General features: G+C 37.1%; 1 non-coding gene across 1 annotated transcript; it reads right to left on the minus strand.

The window, feature by feature from the left end:
• Positions 1 to 720: 720 nt before the first annotated feature.
• Positions 721 to 828, minus strand: LOC112773486 (small nucleolar RNA R71). Its single transcript, XR_003188033.1, has one exon. It is a non-coding gene; the product is annotated as a small nucleolar RNA R71 (small nucleolar RNA).
• Positions 829 to 12,975: the final 12,147 nt, after the last annotated feature.

Below are 12,975 nucleotides of genomic sequence, written 5' to 3' on the forward strand. Positions count from 1 at the left end.
CGAAAATTCTCCTTCTATTTATTTATTCATCTACTAAAACCTCTCTTCATCCCATATCTCTGCTCTCCTTACCCTTGTGTTTCTTTCTTTACATTACATTGTTTTCTTCTTCTACTCACACAGGGGAACCTCTATACCTGTGGTAAAAAGGATCCCTATTATTATTTTTCTATCCCTCTTTTTCATATGAGCAGGAGCAAGGACAAGAACATTCTTGTTGAAGCAGATCCAGAACCTGAAAGGACTCTGAAGAAGAAACTAAAAGAAGCTAAATTACAACAATCCAGCAAGCACCTTTCAGAAATTTTCGAACAAAAAGAGGAGATGGCAGCCGAAAATAATAATAATGCAAGGAGGATGCTTGGTGACTTTACTGCACCTAATTCCAATTTACATGGAAGAAGCATCTCCATTCCTGCCATTGGAGCAAACAATTTTGAGCTGAAACCTCAATTAGTTTCTCTGATGCAGCAGAACTGCAAGTTTCATGGACTTCCATCTGAAGATCCTTTTCAGTTCTTAACTGAATTCTTGCAGATCTGTGATACTGTTAAGACTAATGGATTAGATCCTGAAGTCTACAGGCTCATGCTTTTCCCTTTTGCTGTGAGAGACAGAGCTAGAATATGGTTGGACTCTCAACCTAAGGATAGCCTAAACTCTTGGGATAAGCTGGTCAAGGCTTTCTTAGCCAAGTTCTTTCCTCCTCAAAAGCTGAGTAAGCTTAGAGTGGATGTTCAGACCTTCAGACAGAAAGAAGGTGAATCCCTCTATGAAGCTTGAGAGAGATACAAAGAACTGACCAAAAAGTGTCCTTCTGACATGCTTTCAGAATGGACCATCCTGGATATATTCTATGATGGTCTATCTGAATTGGCTAAAATGTCATTGGATACTTCTGCAGGTGGATCCATTCACCTAAAGAAAACGCCTGCAGAAGCTCAAGAACTCATTGACATGGTTGCTAATAACCATTTCATGTACACTTCTGAGAGGAATCCTGTGAGTAATGGGACGCCTATGAAGAAGGGAGTTCTTGAAATTGATACTCTGAATGCCATATTGGCTCAGAATAAAATATTGACTCAGCAAGTCAATATGATTTCTCAGAGTCTGAATGGAATGCAAGCTGCATCCAACAGTACTCAAGAGGCATCTTCTGAAGAAGAAGCTTATGATCCTGAAAACCCTGCAATAACAGAGGTGAATTACATGGGTGAACCTTATGGAAACACCTATAACCCCTCATGGAGAAATCACCCAAATCTCTCATAGAAGGATCAACAAAAGCCTCAACAAGGCTTTAATAATGGTGGAAGAAATAGGTTTAACAATAGTAAACCTTTTCCATCATCCACTCAGCAATAGACAGAGAACTCTGAACAAAATACCTCTAATTTAGCAAACTTAGTCTCTGATCTATCTAAGGCCACTGTAAGTTTCATGAATGAAACAAGGTCCTCCATTAGAAATTTGGAGGCACAAGTGGGCCAGCTGAGTAAAAGGATCACTGAAATCCCTCCTAGTACTCTCCCAAGCAATACAGAAGAAAATCCAAAAGGAGAGTGCAAGGCCATTGACATAGTCAACACGGCCAAACCTGGAGAGGAAGGGGAAGACGTAAATCCCAGTGAGGAAGACCTCCTGGGACGTCCAGTGATCAATAAGGAGTTTCCCTTTGAGGAACCAAAGGAATCTGAGACTCATCTAGAGACCATAGAGATTCCATTGAACCTCCTTATGCCCTTCATGAGCTCTGACGAGTATTCATCTTCTGAAGAGAATGAGGATGTTACTGAAGAGCAAGTTACCAAGTACCTTGGTGCAATCATAAAGCTGAATGCCAAATTATTTGGTATTGAGACTTGGGAAGATGAACCTCCCTTGTTCACCAATGAACTAAGTGATCTGGATCAACTGACATTGCCTCAGAAGAAACAGGATCCTGGAAAGTTCGTAATACCTTGTACCATAGGCAACATGATCTTTGAAAAGGCTCTGTGTGACCTTGGTTCAGGGATAAACCTCATGCCCCTCTCTGTAATAGAGAAACTGGGAATCTTTGGGGTGCAAGCTACTAAAATCTCATTAGAGATGGCAGACAATTCAAGAAAACAGGCTTATGGACAAGTAGAGGACGTGTTAGTAAAGGTTGAAGGCCTTTACATCCCTGCTGATTTCATAATCCTTGATACTGGGAAGGATGAGGATGAATTCATCATCCTTGGAAGACCTTTCCTAGCCACAGTAAGAACTGTGATTGATGTTGACAGAGGTGAATTAGTCCTTCAATTGAATGAGGACTCCCTTGTGTTTACAACTCAAGGTTACCCGTCTGTAAACATGGAAAAGAGGCACAGTAAGCTTCTCTCAAAACAGAGTCAACCAGAGCCCCCATAGTCAAACTCTAAGTTTGGTGTTGGAAGGCCACAACCAAACTCTAAGTTTGGTGTTGAACTCCCATATCCAAACTCTAAGTTTGGTGTTGGGAAGTCTCAACAATGCTCTGAACATCTGTGAGGCTCCATGAGAGCCCACTGTCAAGCTATTGACATTAAAGAAGCGCTTGTTGGGAGGCAACCCAATTTTTATTTATCTAATTTTATTTTTCTTGTTCTTTCATGTTTTATTAGGTTCATGATCATGTGGAGTCACAAAATAAATATAAAAATTGAAAACGGAATCAAAAACAGCAGAAGAAAAATCACACCCTGGAGGAAGACCTTACTGGCATTTAAATGCCAGTAAGAAGCATCTGGCTGGCATTCAACGCCAGAACAGAGCATGGTTCTGGTGCTGAACGCCCAAAATGGGCAGCATATGGGCGTTTGAACGCCAGAATTACACCCTGGAGAAGAACCGACGCTGAACGCCCAGAACAAGCATGGTTCTGGCGTTCAACGCCAGAAATGGGCAACAAATGGGCGTTCAACGCCCAGAACAAGCACCAATCTGGCGCTGAACGCCCAGAGTTGTGTGCAAGGGTATTTTGCATGCCTAATTTGGTGCAAGGTTGTAAATCCTTGAACACCTCAGGATCTGTTGACCCCACAGGATCCCCACCTACCTCCACTCACTTCTTCTCACCCCTCTTTCACACAATCCCATAAACACTCTTCCCCAAAACTCTTCACCAATCACCTCAATCTCTCTTCCCTATAACCACTTCACCACTCACATCCATCCACTCTTCCCCATAAACCTACCTCATAAACCCCACCTACCTTCAAAATTCAAAATCAATTTTCCACCCAAAACCCACCCTTATGGCCGAACCTTACCCCCCCTCCCTTCCCTATATAATGCCCTCCATTCTTCTTCATTTTCACACAACACAACCCTCTCTTCCCCTTCTTCGCCGAATACACCCCTCCCCCCTCTCCTCCATATCTTCTTCTTCTTCTTCATCTATTCTTTCCTCTCTTGCTCGAGGGCGAGCAATATTCTAAGTTTGGTGTGGTAAAAGCATAAGCTTTTTGTTTTTCCATTACCATTGATGGCACCCAAGACCGGAGAATCCTCTAGAAAAGGGAAAGGAAAGACAAAAGCTTCCACCTCCGAGTCATGGGAGATGGAAAGATTCATCTCCAAAGCTCATCAAGACCACTTCTATGATGTTGTGGCCAAGAAGAAGGTGATCCCCGAGGTCCCTTTCAAGCTCAAGAAGAATGAGTATCCGAAGATCCGACATGAAATCCAAAGAAGAGGTTAGGAAGTTCTAACAAACCCCATCCAACAAGTCGGCATCCTAATGGTTCAAGAGTTCTATGCCAATGCATGGATCACTAGGAACCATGATCAAAGTAAGAACCCAAACCCAAAGAATTATATTACAATGGTTCGGGGGAAATACTTAGATTTTAGTCCGGAAAATGTGAGGTTGGCGTTTAACTTGCCTATGATGCAAGGAGATGCACGCCCCTACACTAGAAGGGTCAACTTTAATCAAAGGTTGGACCAAGTCCTCATGGACATATGTGTGGAAGGAGCTCAATGGAAGATTGACTCCAAAGGCAAGCCGGTTCTATTAAGAAGACTGGACCTCAAGCCTGTGGCTAGAGGATGGTTGGAATTCATCCAACGCTCCATCATCCCCACTAGCAACCGATCTGAAGTTACTGTGGATCGGGCCATCATGATCCATAGCATCATGATTGGAGAAGAAGTAGAAGTTCATGAAGTCATCTCCCTTGAACTCTACAAAATAGCCGAAAAGCCCTCTCCTGGGGCAAGGCTAGATTTTCCTCATCTTATTTGCCATCTATGTTACTCAGCTGGAGCTTTCATAGAAGGAGACATTCCCATTGAGGAAGAAAAGCCCATCACTAAGAAAAGGATGGAGCAAGCAAGAGAGCCCATTCATGGATCTCAAGAGATGCATGAAGCTCATCACCATGAGATCCCGGAGATGCCTCAAATGCATTTTCCTCCACAAAACTATTGGGAGCAAATCAACACCTCCCTAGGAGAATTAAGTTCCAACATGGGACAAGTAAGGGTGGAACATCAAGAGCACTCCATCATCCTTCATGAAATAAGAGAATATCAAAAAGCAATGAGGGAGGAGCAACAAAGACAAGGAAGAGACATAGAAGAGCTCAAGGACATCATTGGTTCCTCAAGAAGGAAACGCCACCATCACTAAGGTGGACTCATTCCTTGTTCTTATTTTCTGTTTTTCGTTTTCTTAATGTTAAGTGCTTATCCATGTTTGTGTCTTATTACATGATCATTAGTAGTTAGTAACTATGTCTTAAAGTTATGAATGTCCTATGAACCCATCACCTCTCTTAAATGAAAACTGTTTTAATTCAAAAGAACAAGAAGTACATGAGTTTCGAATTTATCCTTGAACTTAGTTTAATTATATTGATGTGGTGACAATACTTTTTGTTTTCTGAATGAATGCTTGAACAGTGCATATGTCTTTTGAAGTTGTTGTTTAAGAATGTTAAATATGTTGGCTCTTGAAAGAATGATGATAAGGAGACATGTTATTTGATAATCTGAAAAATCATAAAAATGATTCTTGAAGCAAGAAAAAGCAGCAAAAAACAAAGCTTGCAGAAAAAAAATAGCGAAAAAAATAGAAAGAAAAAAAAAAGAGAAAAAGCAAGCAGAAAAAGCCAAAAGCTCTTAAAACCAAGAGGCAAGAGCAAAAAGCCAATAACCCTTAAAACCAAAAGGCAAGGGTAAATAAAAAGGATCCCAAGGCTTTGAGCATCAGTGGATAGGAGGGCCTAAAGGAATAAAATCCTGGCCTAAGCGGCTAAACCAAGCTGTCCCTAACCATGTGCTTGTGGCGTGAAGGTGTCAAGTGAAAACTTGAGACTGAGCGGTTAAAGTCAAGGTCCAAAGCAAAAGAAGAGTGTGCTTAAGAACCCTGGACACCTCTAATTGGGGACTTTAGCAAAGCTGAGTCACAATCTGAAAAGGTTCACCCAATTATGTGTCTGTGGCATTTATGTATCCGGTGGTAATAATGGAAAACAAAGTGCTTAGGGCCACGGCCAAGACTCATAAAATAGCTGTCTTCAAGAATCATCATACTGAACTAGGAGAATCAATAACACTATCTGAACTCTGAGTTCCTATAGATGCCAATCATTCTGAACTTCAATGGATAAAGTGAGATGCCAAAACTATTCAAGAGGCAAAAAGCTACAAGTCCCGCTCATTTAATTGGAGCTATGTTTCATTGATGGTTTGGAATTTATAGTATATTCTCTTCTTTTTATCCTCTTTAATTTTCAGTTGCTTGGGGACAAGCGACAATTTAAGTTTGGTGTTGTGATGAGCGGATAATTTATACGCTTTTTGGCATTGTTTTTAGTATGTTTTTAGTAGAATCTAGTTACTTTTAGGGATGTTTTCATTAGTTTTTATGTTAAATTCACATTTCTGGACTTTACTATGAGTTTGTGTATTTTTCTGTGATTTCAGGTATTTTCTGGCTGAAATTGAGGGACTTGAGCAAAAATCAGATTCAGAGGTTGAAGAAGGACTGCTGATGCTGTTGGATTCGACCTTCCTGCACTCAAAGTGGATTTTCTGGAGCTACAGAACTCAAAATGGTGCGCTTCCAATTGCGTTGGAAATTAGACATCCAGGGCTTTCCAGAAATATATAATAGTTCATACTTTGGCCGAGTTTAGATGATGTAAAAGGGCGTTGAACGCCAGTTCTACGCTGCTGTCTGGAGTTAAACGCTAGAAACACGTCACAAGCCAGAGTTGAATGCCAGAAATACGTTACAAATTGGCGTTCAACTCCAAGATTGACCTCCACATGTGTAACATTCAAGCTCAGCCCAAACACACACCAAGTGGGCCCCGGAAGTGGATTTATGCATCAATTACTTACTTCTATAAACTCTAGTAACTAGTTTATTATAAATAGGACTTTTTACTATTGTATTAGACATTTTTGATCAGTTTTATGCTATCTTAGACTTTCATGGAGGCTGGCCATTCGGCCATGCCTGAACCATTATCACTTATGTATTTTCATACGGTAGAGTTTCTGCACTCCATAGATTAAAGTGTGGAGCTCTGCTGTTCCTCAAAGATTAATGCAAAGTACTACTGTTTTCTATTCAATTCAACTTATTCCGCTTCTAAGATATTCATTCGCACTTCAACCTGAATGTGATGAATGTGACAATCATCATCATTCCCTATGAACGCGTGCCTGACAACCACTTTCGTTCTACCTTAGATTGAATGAGTATCTCTTGGATCTCTTAATCAGAATCTTCGTGGTATAAGCTAGATTGATGGCGGCATTCATGAGAGTCCGGAAAGTCTAAACCTTGTCTGTGGTATTCCGAGTAGGACTCTGGGATTGAATGACTGTGACGAACTTCAAACTCGCGAGTGCTGAGCGTAGTGACAGACGCAAAAGGAGGATGAATCCTATTCCAGTATGATCGAGAATCTCAGATGATTAGCCGTGCTGTGACAGAGCATTTGGACCATTTTCACAAGAGGATGGGATGCAGCCATTGACAAGGGTGATGCCTCCAGACGATTAGCCATGCAGTGACAGCGCATCGGACCATTTTCCAGAGAGGATAAAAAGTAGCCATTGACAACGGTGATGTCCTTACATCAAGCCAGCCATGGAAAGGAGTAAGACTGATTGGATGAAGACAGCAGGAAAGCAGAGGTTCAGAGGAACGAAACCATCTCTATACACTTATCTGAAATTCTCACCAATGATATACAATTATGTTCGAAAACTCCATAACTATTTTATATCCGCCTGACTGAGATTTACAAGGTGACCATAGCTTGCTTCATGCCAACAATCTCCGTGGGATCGACCCTTACTCACGTAAGGTTTATTACTTGGACGACCCAGTGCACTTGCTGGTTAGTTGTATCGAAGTTGTGAATGAAAAATAATTTATTAAGACGTGCGTACAGAGTTTCTGGCGCCTTTGCCTGAGATCACAATTTCGTGCACCAGATGACTTCCAGGTTCCCCGGCAACGGCGCCAATGTTCCAAGGGTTACCTGAAACTGGAGGTCGATCTCGGATGAAATCTTCTGTATTGGTTGGAGATGGTGTGTCCGGCTGGCTGGTGGCGGCCGGAGCTGTTGTGTCCGACTTGTTGGACTTGCTGCACTGCTGATCCTTGGTCACCGGAGGGTGGGGGGTACCTGCAAGAGACTCCGATGCTTAAGTTAGCACGGGTATTAAGCAGGTTTATTGTAGAATCAGAGTATGAGTTATACCTGGGTGCTCCAATGTATTTATAGTAGTGAGATGTGACCTTCTTTGGATAAGATAAGTTAGTTATCTTATCTTATCTTACCTTTTGTTGAGGTCAGCTTATCTTCCGTGGAACCGCCCTTGTCTCTATCGGCTTGGGCTGCCTTTGGATCTGGGTCGTATTCCTTGAGTTGGGCCCTTCTTTGGGTTTTTCCTGTCGCTTTGGCCGACTTCTTCGTAAAGAAGTCGGTCCGCTTGACCTAAAGAGGTCGGTCGCTTTGCTACTGAACATCCCGGCTCGGTCATCTCGACCCAGGGTATGAACAGCTGCCAACAATAGTAAATGAGAAAATACCATCAATAAGTGAATACAATTTGTAGATTTAGGAATTTTCTCACATTAATACAGGCAGAGAATATTAATCAAGATTCAATAGCACTTAAATATATAAAGATGAATCTAAAATCTGAAAACTTCAATTTAATAGCAAAATCAATACATTAAAATTGATATCCGCTCAAGCCAGGGGAACTTATTATCTTGCAATACAAAGGTACCCTGCAGCAAGTAGCAATGAATACCATGACCATCCATTCCAATCTAAAACCATATAACAAACACACCACCAAATGAATACAGCTCTAATCTGAACTCACTCTATGGTTTGTTTTCAAGTTGTCTATATGTTTCTTAAAGAGCTCAGTCCAAAAATCCTTGCAGATGAACTTTATGGCTTCCAGATGATCACTGAATCGCGATCGCTCCATGGTGTACCTGACCAGTCACCAGAGTATGTTTAAACACACCAACACTTTCCTCCAATTCATTAAAATTTCATGATTAAACCATTATAAATAGTCATTAAGTAAAATTGCATAGAGAAGCAGAATCATGAATCATAGTTAAAAGGCTTAATTTATTGATGCATCTTAATTTGCAAGTTAACTTTCTAGATCAGTCCAACTAGTGTTAATGAATTTGGCGACAGATCTACATCCAGAATCAAAACACCTTATTCTTGATTTTATAATAAGGCTAGCACCTTATTTAAATAAAATAAATAATCAAAACACCTTATTCTTGCAGCAAAACAGCACAAAATATCAACAATTTAGTCAAGTAGTTTCCAAACAAAATCAGCAGCAATGCTCAGCAATTCAGATTAACAATCTAAACATTTCTCAGCTATTCAGAATCAAAACCTAATCTAATCAAAACTTAAAAATCCACTAATCAGAAAAAAAAATCTAACTAAACTAATTACAAAAATCAAACTAACTAAACAAAATTAATTGAACTTAATAGAAATTAAAAGAATTTTGAAACCAAAACCTGGAAGCATTGATTGGAGGAGATGATGGCTGCGGCGCTGAGAAGATATGTGAGCCAGAACTGAGGGGGATAAAAGGAGAGAGAGAGAGAGAGAGAGAGAGAGAGAGAGAGAGGCGCGGCGGTGGTAGAGACAGACGCTGCTACAGGTGGCGCCGGCGTGCTGGAGCTCACCTGAGACGAAGAGAACAGGAGCTTGAGCTTGATTTGTTCTACGAACGAGGAAGAACGAGAGACAGGGGCTGTATTCTACTGGTTCAGTGTTTAAAAGAGATGAGAAGAAGGAGAAGATAGCTTCGGCGGTTAGGGTGGCCGGCGGTGGTGTTGTGAGTGAGGAAAGGAGAAGAAGAAGCTCGTGCGACAGAGAGAAGAACAGCTCGTTGAAGGAGAGAGGATGAAGCTCGTTTGATTTGTGATTTTGTGCGTGTGTGTGTGAAAGAAGCTCGATAGGGGGCTCGGGGGTTGGTGTTTTTATAAAAAAAAATCGACGGTATCTTTGTCGATTTTAATTTGAAAAAAAGCAACATCTTTAACGTCTATTTTATACTTTAAATCTATACCATTTATCTGATTTTAGAAAGTAATCTGGACTGTTCAAATTTATTGACGGGAGAGTTGTCGATATTTTAAATATAAAAATAGACGCTATGTTTGTCAATTTTAAAATAAAAGTATTATCGACACCATTCCATCGACAATATGATGATAGTTAAAAGGGGTTTAATGCATCATCAAAAAAATCGACGATCAGACCGTTGCTTTATTATTTTATTTTTAATTATTTCTTTTTTAAATATCGACAGCAAGCTGTCGAAAAATATCGATGGGAGAGATAGCCGTCGATTTTTTGCGTCGATAAATACGCTTTTTCTTGTAGTGTAATTCACAAAAGTGATCAAATTCATTAAAAAACTATTCTTCACCTTGTAGTGATTCAGGGATCACCGCTTGTAGATCACGAAGTCTACTTACAAGGATTTGTATTTCATGAACTTGATCTATAATAGGCATAGTATCACTTATAATAAATTCGAAATATTTTATCATAATAAACTTATCTGTTCCTTGTCGTTTAGTATTGTACTTTTCTTCCAAAGATTTTCAAATCTCCAATGATGTTTGAATTAACATATGACCTCGACATGCAATAGTATCTTCATCACGTTTATTCTTCAATTGAACAATCTTTTCTTCCTCTTTCAGTGTGGAATTTTCAGTAGCATTGGCAATTGGTGTAGTCTTTGAGTCAATCACATATGCAAGATTGAGAACTGAAAGAAGAAACATCATTTTATCCTTTTAACTATTAAAGTTCGTTCCATCAAAGCGATCTAACTTAACAAATTCTTGATTCATGACCTTGAACATGGTGTTTTGATCTTGTGTCATTTTCAACTACTATCTCTCTAAAATTATTGGGTATATTAGTATAAGAAGATGACAAAATCTTATGTTTGTATAATGGTTTCAAGGCACGATTAGATCGCTTTCTTTAGAGAGATATTTGTCTCCACACTTAGTTGCTATAGGGTTGATGACAATACTCTCCCAAGATACAATGAAACCTAAGAATTTCTTAATTAGCAATAGTAAGAAATTCTCAACTCTCTTGATTAAAAAAAATCTCTTAATAGTTGCTTAAAATGTACACTTAGTACTTGTATTTCTGAAATAGTTGATAAGGACTTATTTATACATATTGCACGTAGCAATTATGATTAGTTACGTATACAAATGGTTGTGTCTTTTCTATTGCCAATAGATACAATGTTTTAAACATACACAATTCTTAAAGAGTTGTGTCCCTTTAACCACTAGACACAATATTTTGAACATACACAATCCTTAAAAGGTTGTGTCCCTTCAACCAAATAGTACTAAACGGTTAGTAACCGTTTATTAATATTAATAATAATATTAATAATAATATCAATAATATTAATAATATTAATTAATCAAATTTGTAAATACCCTCCAAATAGTACCGCCTCTTCTATTTTCTTTCGGCTGAACATGTCCATAAATTTCTTTCAACTGCAGTCAATTTCATATGAAGTTGATAACTAAAAATTGTTAGATAAAAATTTAGTTAAATTATTCAAATTATTTAACAATTCTCAACTATCAACTTCACATATAATTGACTGCACCTGAGTTTTCACTACTCTTCAAACATAAACCACTACAAGACAAGTCATAACATCGTCATCCATTATTTTAAGGAAGCATTATTGTTTTATTCTACAATTTATTTTCAAATAAAAAAGGTGAATACGTTTATAAAAAAAATAAATTCATGAGTTGTTCAATTTAACAAAAAATATTCAAATAAAAATTAAAGTATATTGACTTGCTTTTTACTTTGTATTTTAAATTATTGTTACCTTTTAGTGAGTACATATGGACATCAATGATGATTAATAGTAATACTAATAAAATAGCAAATTATTATGAAGATGGTATTGCCACGTCAAAAAAAAAAAAATGGTAGTGCAGAAGAAAACTATCGCAATATATAATTAATTAATCAACGTAATTAATATTTGACACTGACACGTGGGCTGCCCCACTTAGTAAGGCAACAAAAAAGGATCATATTAACTCCACACAACACAAACATTGACAAAGAAAAAACCTCAACCGTGAAAAATTATGAATTTAATATATAGTCCCCATACCCCCCCCAATAGATCATTTCTTTTGGCCATAGAAATTTGCTGTTACTGTGTTTACATATGAAAAGAAGACTTGGATTATATTTTATAAACTTGTGAGTTTAGGTTTTTTCATGTTGAAAATTTTTTCGTAGCTGGATATATAAATAATGTTTAAATTTTTACAAATATAAACCTCACAAAAAAATTCCGATCCTTATCTTAATTAACAAATTAGTATCACGTGAGCACATGTTTATGCAGCAAATTCTGGAATGGCATATGGAACAGAACGTATGATATGAATCATATGATTGAATAATTAGATAATAGTATATATTTGATTATTTTTATTGTCGTTATATTTTTTTGGTTATATTACGAAATAATGTTTGTAATTAAATCCAATCAGTTTTCCTAAATTATTGTGCTATTTTTCTTTTCGTCTTTTTCTTATTTTCTTTCTCTTTTTTTTTTATAGTTTTTTTATACCTCTTTTATTTTTTAATTTTTTCTCTTCTCTTTTTCTAAGCGTATTATTTTATTCTCATCTTCTCTCTTCTTTTATTATTTTGGTGTTGATTATATATATCTATCTTATTCCCAAACTTTTCTCTTTCTTTCAAATGCTCGACTCTTATTTTTTTCATTCAAATAAACCATTAATGAAAGATCAGATTTCATAATAAAACTAAAAATATATATGACACAGAAATAGCACATAAAAAATTAAAAAAATTTTAGTTAAATATAAAAAATTGTTATGAATTGTCAAATTTTTTATTAGTTGAATAATACAGAAGAATAATACAAAAATTTTAATTAAAAATATAAGTTAAATAACATAAAAATTATTTTGTACTATGCATTTTTTTTAGTTGAATAATACACAAGAAAACACAAATTTTTAGTTGAATAAGATAAAAATTTCTATGTTTATCGTTAAAAAAAATTCACATGTTTGATTCTTATATTTCCCTTAAAAAAATTATGTATTTATCTTCACAAAATGTTTATATATATCATCAATAAGATTATGTATTTGATTCTTATATTCTCTTAATAAATCTCTGTGTTTATCTTTAAAAACATTCATGTGTTTATTAATACAAAATTTGTGTTTAGCGTAAAAAGAGTTTATGTAATATTTTTTTGTTTCTTATGCATTTTTTTTTCGTCTTATTCGTTTTATCTATTTCTTTTCTTTATTCTTCTTTTTCATAATACTTCCAAAAATACATTAAGAAGAAGGAGAAAATGCAAAAGAAGAATGAG

This window comes from Arachis hypogaea, chromosome 18 (genome assembly GCF_003086295.3).
Source record: "Arachis hypogaea cultivar Tifrunner chromosome 18, arahy.Tifrunner.gnm2.J5K5, whole genome shotgun sequence".
Classification (NCBI taxonomy): Eukaryota; Viridiplantae; Streptophyta; class Magnoliopsida; order Fabales; family Fabaceae; genus Arachis; species Arachis hypogaea.